Here is a 12,194-nt window from a genome sequence, read left to right on the forward strand (position 1 = left end):
ACCCTTAGCAGCAACAACTGCAATCAAGCATTTACGATAACCAGCAATGAGTCTTTTACAGTGCTGTGGAGGAATTTTGGCCCACTCATCTTTGCAGAATTGTTGCAATTCAGCCACATTGGAGGGTTTTCGAGCATGCCTTTTTATGGTCATGCCACAGCATCTCAATAGGATTCAGGTCAGGACTTTGACTAGGCCACTCCAAAGTCTTCATTGAAGCAGCAAAACAGCCCCAGACCATCACACTACCACCACCATATTTTACTGTTGGTATGATGTTCATTTTCTGAAATGCCGTGTTACTTTTACGCCAGATGTAATGGGACACACACCTTCCAAAAAGTTCAACTTTTGTTTCGTCAGTCCACAGAGTATTTTTCCAAAAGTTTTGGGGATCATCAAGATGTTTTCTGGCAAAAATGAGACGAGCCTTAATGTTCTTTTTGTTCAGCAGTGGTTTTTGTCTTGGTTTTTCGTCATTTTTGCCAAGTCTCTTTCTTATGGTGGAGTCATGAACACTGACCTTAACTGAGGCAAGTGAGACCTGCAGTTCTTTTGTGGGGTCTTTTGTGACCTCTTGGATGAGTCATCGCTGCGCTCTTGGGGTAATTTTCCTAGGCCGGCCACTCCTGGGAAGGTTCACCACTGTTCCATGTTTTCGCCATTTGTGGATAATGGCTCTCACTGTGGTTTGCTGGAGTTCCAAAGCTTTAGAAATGGCTTTATAACATTTTCCAGACTGATAGATCTGTTACTTTCTTTCTCATTTGTTCCTGAATTTCTTTGGATCTCGGCAAGATGTCTAGCTTTTGAAGATCTTTTAGTCTACTTCACTTTTTCAGGCAGGTCCTATTTAAGTGATTTCTTGATTGAGAACAGGTGTGGTACAGGTGTGGCTAGAGAAATTGAACTCAGGTGTGATAAACCACAGTTAAGTTATGTTTTAACGGTGGGGCAATCACTTTTTCACACAGGGCCATGTAGGTTTGGATTTTGTTTTCCCTTAATAACAACCTTCATTTAAAAACTGCATTTTGTGTTTACTTGTGTTATCTTTGACTAATATTTAAATTTGTTTGATGATCTGAAACATTTAGGTGTGATAAACATGCAAAAAATAAGAAATCAGGAAGGGGGCAAACACTTTTTCACACCACTGTATATTCGTGCTGGAGAAGTCTTCTGAACTCCATGACACTCTGCCAATGTCTTTTGCCGGTGAGTTAGCCGATCAGAACTCAACTCGCCAAAATTTAAATGGACAGCTATGTCTAAATACCACCATAAGCAATTTGTGTGCTATGAATGTGATTTCTACCTGCTGGGATAATCTGGGTGCAAAAGATAAGTGCAGTAATTTATGGATTCAGCTCAGCCAACTTTGACCCTGGACATCTAGCAGACAGCCAGAGGTGGGCATAAACACAGACCGCAATCACCCCCAAAATTACAACTGGAAAACAGGTTCAAATCATTAAAAACTCTCCTTGAGACAGAAGTGGAGATAGATGCTGATAAGTTTGGACAAGGGAGTATTATACAGAGTGCCAGAGTCTCATGTGGAGCAAAGGGGAAAAAAGACGAATCAACCTCTAACAACATAAACATAAACGGTAAGACAGTTGAAACACTGCATTTTAGGTGCAATGGTCTGTGACATAAAAGAGAAAATTCCTCAACTGATACACCCTAAAATTAATCTTATTATTTTACATGTGGAGGCCAATGATATTTGCATAGAGCAATCAGCATTTCATTGAACTGTTTAAGTGTCCGGATAAAAGGGAAATAAAAGAGGGATCAACAGGTTCAGCAGGAAAGGGATCAACTATATTGATAACTTCAATCTGTCCTGGGGACGTAGGCATCTTTTCAAGGAAGATGGCCTCCATCCAAGCAGATAAAGTACTGATGGACCATTTTTGGTTCAGCCTGCGACGCCCATTGGCCAGGCCTAAGATGATGCACCCTGACACACAACAGCCTCAGACAAAACATCACAGCCTCAATGTAAGCATGTTGATAACCCTCTCATGGATCAGTCTCCCAATTCTTCCTCCCTTCACTCTCCCCTCTCCTCTGCGTCACCCCTTTAGCGCTGGTTAACGCTGGCATTAAATTAGCCCCCTGGTCACTGCCCAGTTGTCTGCCTCCACCCTAACCAAGCACACTCTGTAACACCAACCTTGCTGATAGTGAAGATGACCAAATGAGAGAACAGCTCTCTCTATTGCCCAGGCTGAAGAGACTAATAAGGCCAGCAAGGATACCAAAAGTTTGCCTCATTAGTCTCCCCCCACCTCCTCTCTTAAGGATATCTCTAACAAACTAAGATCAGAGATTAAGGAACTGGATGTGATATTAATCAATGCCACTAAGCTGCACTGACGCATCTCGATTCACCGCCATTCAAGACAACATCCATGCCTAGGACAGACAGGGTCCCTGCCCCACCTCTACTACCTCCAATATGCTTCTTCTTTCTCCTATTGGGCATGAACCTACTGCCTCATACAGTAGCCCCGCCGCCACCTGAAAGCAGCCTCTTCTTGTGGACTTCATGTTCCTATTCCTGTTTTGATAAGTAGTAGAGTGAACAAAATGTACTCAATTAAATCTGTAGATTTGATCAAATTTGATATCAATTACTCGTCAGCCACAGTCTGTCTTCACAAAATACTTTAAATTGGTAGAGAATGCTTCCACTAGCGCAGATTATGCAAAACAACAAAATAGCTTACCACAATTATGCAGACGACATACAAATTTTTTTAATGATACCACCAGGTGAATGTGGTCCCATACTGTACAAGCACTGAATAAGTGCATCGAACAAATCAAGCATTGGATGTGCCAAAATATTCTTCTTTTAAACAAAGATAGGTCCAATTGTCTTTGGACCCAAAGAAGAACAAGCCTGTGCTCAGCTTCAATTGATAATGTCAAAGACCACATCTTTGCACTGGCTTACTGTGTCTCAAAGAATTAACTATAAAATTATACTGTTTGTTTATAAAGCACTGAATGGTATAGGGCCAAAATACATTTCTGATCTGCTTTTCCGTTATGAACCGTCAATACCTCTCAGATCATCTGGGACAGGTCTTCTTACTGTCCCCAGAGTCAAAATGAAACACAGAGAAGCAGCATTCAGTTTTTATGCACCACATTTCTGAAAGTAAGTTAGATTTGGGACTGTTTATTCATATCTTGCACTGCACTGTAGCTGCACTGTACTTTTATTCTGTCTTATTCTATTTTAGCTTATTTTAATCTTCTGTTTTACTTTGTTTTAATCCTTTTAAATCACATTTCTGTTTCTTTTTATATTGTCTTTTTACATTGCCATGTGTTTCTTTTATATCTTGTCTTAATGCCTTTATGTCCTATGTAAAGCGTTTTGAAGTGCCTTGTTATTGAAAGGTGCTATACAAATACATTTGCCTTGCCTTTCCTTGACTCTGTCCATCTCTCCCTCCCTTCCTCCTTCCTTTCAGCGTCTTTATATCCTCACAGTCCTGTATTTTGTGTGGAGGACTGTGTGTGTGTGTGTGTGTGTGTGTGTGTGTGTATGTGTATGAGTCTGTGTACGTTTGTGGGGGGGCTGGGGGTTGGCAGCTGTATTGTCAGACACATCACAGCACCAGATGTCCAATTTGCACTTCAGCCTCGTCTGAATGGAGGGACGGATAGAAAGAGGGAGAACGAGGATGTTGGTGTGATGGCCTCCAAGCAAAAGAAAGAGATGGGAACAAAATTTGGGTTGAGCACAGGAGCAGGGAATGATTTTTCACTCTTCATTTTTCATCTATAAATATGATTCAACATTTTCCCTATATATTTATGGTATGATATGGAGAGATTTACAGATGCTATGTTCAAGAAGCTGCACCAGTCCTCTTTATTGGGACACCATGGGCCATATTTCCGTACATTTAAGTGGAGGGCAAATTTGTGCCTGGGCATCTGGGCTGCAGTTCAACACCAGAGAAAAACTATTGCCTATAAAGTTAGACCACAGCCTAATATGTAGGCTTGTATATATTAGTAATGCATTAAGAATCATTAAACAAACAAATTAATAGAAACTGAGATAGAATGACATAAGGTGCACAAAAAATAGCTTAAAAAATGTGCAAGCCACAGAAACCATTAGAGAGAAAATACAGAGTGAAGGTTGGGTTATCTGTTAAAAGTTCGACTGACAGAGTGACTGTGATGGTGTGCATACTTAAAAATGGTAACTCATATAGCACAAAAAAAAATACACAAAACCATTGGCCAAATGGAGTGAGCGGGCTTCTCTTGGAGTTGTACAAAATCATTCTTGGAAATGTAGGAAATCCCTTATTGTAGAAGAACTGCACAAGGCAGGTCAAGGAAAAGGGGATAGAAAAGAAGGTCAATAAAGCAAAAGGTAAATTACACAAATTCAACTGTTTGAAGTGCATTTTGAGTACAGTGTACTGACTCAGTGTAAACATACAGTAGTAGAATGATGTTCCTCAGAACCAAGCTCAGGAGTGGAGAACCTTTGAATGTCCTCAGGAAGCACCTGATTATTAACTATCTGAACTAAATTCTTTCAAGGGAAAGCTAGGTTATTTGGGGGATATAGCTTATTTTCCTTTTTATCCAGTCAGTCCACTTACTGATGCTTTTTTATGTCTCTCTGTGTAGTCTGAAGGTATGGCAATAGCATAAGAAAGGGCATCTATGGTTGTCCGGTTGTCTGGTTAAGTAGGACAAATAAGAAGTCTGCAACTGAAGTATCGCTTTATGTTCTGAATGCACTCTATAAAGAGTTTAAGCACTGACTTGGTGGATCTTATTCTCTGTTATTCCCATTAACCCCAGTTTGTAAATTGTTGTATTGGTCTAATGTATTCTTTATTGTGTTATTTTCTTTCTTTTGTCATATTCAAGCTAAAACATTACACAAACCGAGACAGACTACCGGTGTCGTGACATTTTCATCCTTGGCTCTGACTGTTATCGTAATGGCTTTATTACAGCTGTAATACAGTGCACGCTATCTAAGCAGTGTTGCTCAGTGCAGCAGGGTCACCTCAGCCTGTGTAGGTGTCAGTTGTAGTCTAATTCCTATGATTCGGTGATGAATCTCTCTGATAGAAGACAAGCATAGGGTCTGGCCCAGATGGAGCTCTATTAAGCTGTTAATAAATGAGGATTCTTCTCTGCTCTGCCTGCATCTGTGGTATGGAAGGCACGCACAACACACACACACACACACACACACACACACACAGTCAGAATATTGTAATGAAGTAAAGCTAGCCAGATGGCTGAATTAGAAAGCCGTCTCTCTCTCCTTTTCTCTCTGTATCTTCATCTCTCTCTCTCTTTGTCAGTTTCTTATACTCTCTGCTGTCTCTGTTATCTTTTTTTTCTCTTCCTATCTCCCTCTGTTTCCACATTAAGTATGCTAGGTGTCATAGCGGTGACCAGCTGGCCATGGTTTAAGGCCCTGCTGAAGTGCCCTTGAGCAAAACACTGAGGAGAATGGCAAAATAATTGTCTTTGCTATGGATAAATTATGATGAGCTTATTATATTATATTATGCTACTATAAGTTTATGGTAGCAACTTGTGGTATACGGCCATGTGCATAAATAACAATATCATCTGCATACATTTGGATGTTAGTCTCAGTACAAACAATATGTGCAGTAAAATGGGTGGGGATTTAATACAGATTGTGGAGAGTAAGTGACCAGCTGGTTGATGGTTGTGTACTTGGATAAATTGAGATTGTTTTGAAGAGTTAGCTTACAGTACTATCCATTAAGCTGAAATCATACTTTCTGTGTTCACATTGCTGCAATTCAAATTTCATCATCTGCCAGTGTCCACATGGTAGTCTTTGTGTACATGCAGGTGCAGCCCAAAAGTCTACACACGCACCTTGCCTACCAACTTCACATATGCAAACACGTCTACCGAAGTAGACACCCAGTGTAGCATAAACAGAACCACATCCTTTGTCCACCCTGCTGTCTGCATCCATGTCAGTTTCAGAGTATATCAGGGCCTGAAGAAAAAATCAAGGTTGATAGTTTTTTAAAAACAAACAAACAAAAAACAAAACCATAGTGGAGGTTATGACATGTAGATATAGTGACTTATTTTGGAAAATCATGGTAGATCATCAAGACATTTTACAATTGAATCACTTTGCAAGACTGTTAAACAATGTATTTTCACACATTTATTCCATTAGATGTTGTGTTTATGTGTTTTTCAACAGCAAGCAGAAATGTAATAGACCGTTTAGCCCTTTAGATAATCAACATTAACCAATAAGAGGTTAATTACATTTTTAAGTTGTGGAGGTCTTTATGAATTAAAAAGTCTTATAATCCGAGACAGGCCTCCATACTGTACTTAAAGCATCAGGAGGCCCCATACCAGTCATGGACCATTTTGTTGGGAAGCTAATGGGATCTCTAAAGAGGGACTATAAATGACAGCTGTCTGCCTGGATTCACTGACTGCCATCACGTCTCCATTCCCAAAACACTTAAACACTGCTGCTGCAGCTTCTGCTGAGAGCACGGAGGAGGAAGCAGACACAGTCAGACAAAAATGGTTGCAGGGAGTGGGTGAGGTGGATTAGAGTTGATGAAAGAGAAGGGAATTGGACAGGGGGTGGGGGTTTGAGGGGGGTGTTAGAGTAAAGGCAGGAGGGCTGGTAGTTACAGCGCTGGCATCTGTCGCTACCGCCGGCACCCACGGTGGCATACAGTACTGTACTTTGAATTAGACTTCTGCCGGCTTCTCAGTTAACACCTGAGGAGGTCATTACGATGCCATTAGGATGAGTAGTGCAGGGAGGGCAAAGAGGGAGTGAGAGAGAGGGATATCTACACTAAGTGTAAACAGTCTGTCTGTCAGTCGGTGTCTGAGAATGTTCTTTTCCCCAGGAGAGCCCTCTCTCCTCTGACAGAAAAATGACAGAGACCTCATGGGAACTACACCAGTCTCTCTCTCTCTCTCTCTCTCTCTCTCTCTCTCTCTCTCTCTCTCTGTTTCCCACACGGACTGACAGATCAGAAATTCACAGCAATAGGCTCTATTTTAATACCACTTTTTGTTGGTACACGAGGCTGACTTAAAATAAACAACCTTTCTATTGCCTCATGCTCTCTTCGCAGTCTCTCTCTTTCTGAGTATGCTTTACTGGTGTTGCTGCTGTTGTTGTGCTGCATTGTTCGGGGGGATTTTCTTCTTTTTTCTTTTTCTCCCTTTCCTCTATTCTCTGGAGAAGAAGGGATGCTTTCCTGGGTGCAGTCAGTGATACGGCATGGGACAGCTCTTTCAGTTTCATTATATAAACAGCTTTGATGCCTCTTCTTGCTCTCTGGTTTCTATGCCTAAGTAGCTTTTGGAGAGGGCTCTGGACTAGAGAGACAAGAGGCGTGTGTGCATGTACATGAGTTTCTTGTGTATGTGTGTATACAGTATGTGCTGCTGTCTTGAGCATATTTGTGCACATGGCTGACGCTGAGATAGTTTTATTCAGATAAACCAGTGTGGCTTCATGGGCCCCAATAAATGTTAGAAATGTATCTAATTACATTATTTAAACTGCAACCCCACAAGGCCTGAAAGGCAGAATAAGTAGGATTTTCCTAAAAAACAATATACAGACTCAAAAATAATCCCTCTGAATCATCACTCGCTAGAAGTGTGTGGTGGTGTCTGTATCTGGAGAGACCCTGTCCTCTGCCTGTATTTTCCTAGTTTCTTATTAGTTTGCTGTGTTCGGGATGTTTCTGGGCGTCAACCTTTGGGCGGCGGTGTGTAGCCCCCAGCCAATAACAGCATGCAGGCTGTGAGGTCGGGACTCGTAGCAAGCAGGTTACATCGTTGTTTCCGTCTGTCCTCTGCTCTCTGTCTGTTTCATAGATCTATCTCCAGCGCTAACACAGCGCTAAAACAAAGTGCGGAGTTGTGGGTGATTGTTTCATGGCGGGTATGTTCTAAAGCACAAATACAATCAGAAAATAACATTTTATTTCTCTGATTCACTGCTTTGTTCTCGCTAACACCGCTCCCTCTCTTCATTCATTCTCTAGCTCTCTCTCTCGCTCTGAGATGGGGAGGAGGGGCCAAGTGTGAGCAACCGACAAATCCTACTTATTCTGCCTTTAAAAACAGCTTTGTAACTTTGACTTTTGATTACTTAAATTTTAACATACAGAGACTTTTTCTTGTTTTGATGTTTATTCATTAATTTATAAATTGATTGTATATTCACTATGGCCGGCATTATTACCTCCTTCTTATCATCCTCTGATCCCTATCCTTCTTTTCTTTTCATACTTGCCTTATTCTCTATTCCTATTCCTCATCTCCTAGTCTTTACCACCTCCCTATCTATCCTCCTCTTACTGTCCTGGTTCTCTTCCCCCTCACGTTTGTTTTGTGTGTGCCCGGGAAAGATCATCTCCTTATCACCCTAGGTGCGGTCAGCCAAACCAGGCATAACTGATGTAATCAGTGTAAAAACGCACACACACATTAACTGATACATGTGCACACATAATGTGGGAGGTCTCTCTCAGTAGTGAGAAGTTTGAAAACATATCAACTTGTGGTCACACTGGTCTTCATTAAGACCTTGGCTTGGTGTGTGAGTGAGAGTGATGAAGAGATTGTTATGGGGATGACCAGAGGTTTGCAAGGAGTTATTAAACAAACTTAAATGCCTCTTATCAAGGCCACGTACTGTACTGTTTTCTCTCCCCATCCATCCCTCCTGCCATCGCTCCTTCTCCTCTCAGCTGTTCACTGCAGTGGGAGCTGGCACGAACCTCTGGCTCCTGGGGATTACTTCTCCATCTCTCCCTTCTTGTCTTCCTTCTTTCCTCCCACTGAGCCCTCCTCTAAGTCCCTTCCTTCCTCACTGATCCCGCTCTTCTTGCTTCATCGCCACAATGCTTCCTCTACACAAACAAACCACAGACACAGAGGTGACCTCAGCCGCAGAAGGTCTATTTCAGACTCTCCCACGATCGCTCTCATAGCCATGTAGAAAGCTTTTGTTGTTTAAGGATACATCATCATCCGGCTGTGCTAGCAGACAATTGAAACTCCACTTTTACCCTTTTTTGCTCTTTTTACCCTAGTGAAGGCAGACATTGTCTCAATAGTCCAGAGAGATAAAGTCAGTGAGGGTTACAGTGGTTACAAATGTTTTGTATGACCATGTCACTCATGGTCATACTCACTCTTTGGAGGTGAAATTGTGCAGTGTGGGACTTCGCCCCCCACTTTTTATGATAGACAGTGAGATTCTCAGCTTACATTGACATTTCAAATGATGTTGCACCCATATCTTCTCAGCCTGAATGATATTACATTTGTTACAAATAAGAAGGACATTGTAAGCATGTTTATGGTCATGAAACCTATTGATTTGAATTGATTTAGGTTGCCTTTATCTCTCTCCTTCTCTCTCTCTCTCCCTCTGTTTCTGTCTATCACCCCCCTCCCTTTCCTTCTCTTTGTGTGTCTTAATATTGTTTGCCAAATCCACTCTTCATACTTCTTCTATCGTCCGATGCAGACAATGCAGGCACTCAGTGTTGCTTCCTGCAGGCATTTCATTAAAGCACTAATAAGACATTGGTAATTAGGTGACAAAGAGGCTTTTCTTATTGTACTGATCAGCTGCTGAGATGCAGTCCTCAGAGGCCCACACAGAAGGAGGTTGGCTGTGTGTGTGCTTCAGGAAATGTTTGTGAGTTTCTGAGTTGTATACTCTTCTCTGAGTCTATCCCATTTTTTCTAAAAAAGAAATTCAGTTTTTGGTCCAGTGGAATGCTGGTTGTCCCTTTTTCAACTCTTACTTTTGATGTGGATCTTGTTTACTGAAAAGGTCATCTGGCTGTAGTTTACATTATGAACTAAAACATACATATGACCACAGCCTTTATACAAGCTTGGATATTAGATACTTATTTATGATTGACAGTATCCTTTTATCAGTGGAAATGCATTCACACAGTGAAATGCTTGCATTCTTTCCACTTTTTCTCTTTTCTCCTGTTCCCCATCAGTCTCTCTCCTTATTCTATATCAGATGGTTCTTGAGCCACCTGAGGCACTGAACAAATAACGTAGTGCAAATGAAATTTCCTGTGAGGCTTATTGATGTCATTAAACACTAGCATACTGAGGCCCGGAATCATTTTAGTCTTCATCAGACTGGCTGACATTTTAGTGAATTAGCTGTTGGAGATTTGGTGGGTTGGGGTGAGGTTGTTTTAGCTCCTCTAGCTTTTTTCCCCCTTCACAGGGTCAAATGGTAGGATCGATTGTCTCATTTGGTCTGTCCGCTGGCCTATGATTGGCTGTCATAAGGCTAATATGTGTCTGGTGCCTAATGTTATTCTTGCATGTTGTTCTTTAAGCAGTAAATCAAGTTAGCATTGAGTTTCTTTCAGGCATAAAAGAGCATGGCAATATTGTAATTATCATGAGAATTCACATGTGAAAGCAAGTTTCCGAGTACTCTTAAGTTGCATTTGGCCTTTTGTTATCCTTTCTTTTCTGTATGAAAATGCCAATTCAAGGCATTTAAGTGTTTGGCGTTTGGAACATGTAATTTAGGGATATGCATAATTTCATTGTCCTGTGGTTGACATTTCAGAGCATGGTCTAAAGAAAATGTTTTGTTTTGTGTGTGCCAAAAATTATAAAAGCTAAACAGATCACGGCCCAAAAGAATCCCATCAGTTTTTCACTTTTTGGTACTAATCTGTTACATTTTTGTACTAGTCATGTCGGCAGTGAGGGCAGAGATTTTCTCGCTTCTCTAAGGAACTTGAGAAATGTTGTCACATTAGTTTGAGTATTGTCATGTACAGATGGGTGACAAATGAAAGGATAAACCAACATGAAGTGTCTTAGCATGGAGTCAGGCCACCACGAGCCTCCAGAACAGCTTCAGTGCTCCTTGCCAAGTCTGTGGAACTCTATTGGAGGGATGAACACCACAAGATATTCCCTCATTTATATATACCAACTTTATGTAATCAGGTAATATCACTGAGATCAAGATCTCTTTTGCAAGAGACCTGAGTACAACAGATAGAAAAAAAAAACATAGCCAGACATAACAAAAGGACATAATATAGCATTAGAGACAGTCACAGACGTCACTAAATAGATTTGAAGTTTAAATTATATATAAACTTTCATATATTATATATTTGGTTTTATGGAGATACAGGTAGAGAGCATTGTCTCACATGGTGGTCCAAAATCTTCCATAGGTGTGAAACTGGGTTGAGATCTGGTGACTGTAAAGGCCGTATCATTTCATTCACGTAATTTTCATACTCACCAAACCATTCAGTGAGCCATGGTGCACGGAAGCATCTGCATTTGATTTTGTTTCTCCACTCTTGTTCAGGTTTTTCCATTTAATTTGTCCTGTAGTACTACATCCCTGTTACATACTGTAGCTTACACAAAGCAAGTTTACTCCAAAAACACACCAGTGGCTTTTGAATGTCTGTAGTTTGTACTCAAAACTGCATATTTTTGTACAGTTTTACAATTTTTTGATGGTGTATATTGATATTAAAAAATCTCAATTAGACACATTACAATTTTTTCTTATTTTTGTGCATTTAATGTGTAAATGTCTTTGTAAATCTGTTGTTATTAAATCCCAATACAGTTTTCCCCCTTTCCACACATTAATGAGATCTGAACATCATGCCATTCTGTGCTGTGAGACATGACAGTCTCTCGTTTGCGTTTGGGCTTCATGTTTGGGGTCATTCAGTTGGTCTCGCATTATAGCCGTGGCACCACCGCTGGCCTTTGGTTTCCTGATTTAGTAAGGCTGATGCTTCAAAAGCTAACCAAAGTGAGACTTCACAGCAGAGCTGGACAGCATGTTGCTCAGCTATCCCTGTGGTCCATCCACCCATCATTGTATTGACGTGACATGTACAGGACAGGGTGTCTGTCATTGCATGTGTTTGGGAAACATCATCACAGCAACAATAGCTCCAACACAGCTCACTGCCAGCGGCCATGTGCCCTGTCATCTGTTATCACCACTCCTATGTCTTTCTCTCATAACTGATCAAAAATCGAAATCTGTTCCACACCGCGCTTGTCTCTGTTCTCAGCTGAGCAGGATGTGGGGAGAA

General features: G+C 41.1%; 1 protein-coding gene across 7 annotated transcripts in view; it reads left to right on the forward strand.

Moving 5' to 3' along the window:
- fam172a (family with sequence similarity 172 member A) overlaps window positions 1-12,194 on the forward strand; it is a 160,503-nt gene that overhangs the window by 12,932 nt on the left and 135,377 nt on the right. The window lies entirely within an intron of this gene.

Source organism: Siniperca chuatsi, linkage group LG5 (genome assembly GCF_020085105.1).
Source record: "Siniperca chuatsi isolate FFG_IHB_CAS linkage group LG5, ASM2008510v1, whole genome shotgun sequence".
Taxonomy (NCBI): Eukaryota; Metazoa; Chordata; class Actinopteri; order Centrarchiformes; family Sinipercidae; genus Siniperca; species Siniperca chuatsi.